This window comes from Crocuta crocuta, unplaced genomic scaffold (genome assembly GCF_008692635.1).
Source record: "Crocuta crocuta isolate KB4526 unplaced genomic scaffold, BGI_CrCroc_1.0 scaffold273, whole genome shotgun sequence".
Classification (NCBI taxonomy): Eukaryota; Metazoa; Chordata; class Mammalia; order Carnivora; family Hyaenidae; genus Crocuta; species Crocuta crocuta.
The window spans coordinates 7,166,436-7,167,841 of NW_027529425.1; the positions used below are offsets into that span (position 1 = coordinate 7,166,436).

Genomic DNA, 1,406 nt, shown 5'->3' on the forward strand with positions numbered 1-1,406 from the left:
GGCTGTTTCCAGCCCAAGCCTCAAACCCAGCTCTCCTAGAATTCTGCACTATTTGAACCCAAACTTGTGACTCACAATGGAAATCTTGACGGTCCCTAATGGGAAAGGCTAAAAGGAAGGCTCATTCATTCTTCCTTGGTCTCCTGTCCATTCAAACCTCCTTCTCTCTCATCCCTCACCTCATTCAACAGGAAACCCTATCAGCTCCATGTCCCACACCCATCCATCCATTTTCTTCCATGTCTGTTAGCAGACTGCCCACCCCCTGAAGTCCAAGCAAACTCTCATCTAAGTATGGATTAACCATTGGCCCAACGGACCTCCTCATTCCCTCTTGCCACCTTGGTGATCAATTATCTGAGCACCAGAGTGATCTTTTAAAAATCAGAACCTGGGGCGCCTGGGTGATTCAGTCGGTTAAGCGTCGGACTTCGGCTCAGGTCATGATCTCACAGTTTGTGGGTTCGAGCCCTGCATCAGGCTCTGTGCTGACAGCCAGCTCAGAGTCTGGAGCCTGCTTCAGATTCTGTGTCTCCCTCTCTCTCTGACCCTCTCCTGCTCACGCTGTCTCTCTTTCTCTTTCTCAGAAATAAATAAAAAACATTAAAAAAATTTTAAAACATTTAAAAAAATTTTAAAATATAAAAATCAGAACCTAAGCCACTCATGCCCCTTCTCCACACCCTCCACTGGCTCCCTACTGCATTTAATAGTAAAATTCAAAGCTGCAGTAGCCCCCACAGCCTTTTTCCCTCCAGCCACCGTGACCTTCTTTATCTTCCTTAGATCTACCAAGTTGTTTATTCCTCAAAGCTGGTTTCCTCCAGACCACAGATCTTCAACCTAAATGCTCCCTCCTACAGGAAACCTTCCCAACAGGACTAAGTAGAGGCCTCCTACCATTCCACATCCCAGTCTGAGACTGTAAGCAGAGGTTAAGTGGGGCAAGATCCTGCAGAAACGACTACGTAGGAAAAAGAAATGTCCTGATCAAAGTTCTTAAAATAATACAGAATGAATTCAAGGAAAACGGGACAGAAGCGGCCTCTCTCATTTTAGGAGGCCAGCGCTCCAATCCAAAGAGGGAAGAAAGATAGACTGCAAGTGGGGAAGGGGAAGACCGCAGCGGTGATTCTCGGACGCGCTCCCGCCAGCGCCGGGTTAGGCACGCCGGTAAGGCGCCGCATCGCAGACCCAGGGGGCAATTTCAGCGGCGGCCTCCACGACTCTGCATCTTGAGAACCACCCAACGGCGATGAGCGAAGGCAGCGACCTCGCCTCCCCGCGCCCCCATCCCGACCCCCGCGCGAGACGAGCACCTGGCGTGGCGCGCGCCAGGCTGGCGGCGCACTCGCAGCTCTCGCGGCGCACGGCGGCAAAGGGGTCGAGCAGCGTGCAGCGCAGCA

The 1,406-nt window shown here is 51.7% G+C and overlaps 1 protein-coding gene across 1 annotated transcript in view; it reads right to left on the minus strand.

The window, feature by feature from the left end:
- The window catches only part of DNAAF5 (dynein axonemal assembly factor 5), a 41,310-nt gene extending 39,912 nt beyond the window's left edge, over positions 1–1,398 (minus strand). The window contains exon 1 of the mRNA XM_077758812.1: positions 1,320–1,398. The gene's annotated coding sequence lies outside the window, so the exon portion shown is untranslated. The remainder of the gene's footprint in view (positions 1–1,319) is intronic.
- Positions 1,399–1,406: the final 8 nt, after the last annotated feature.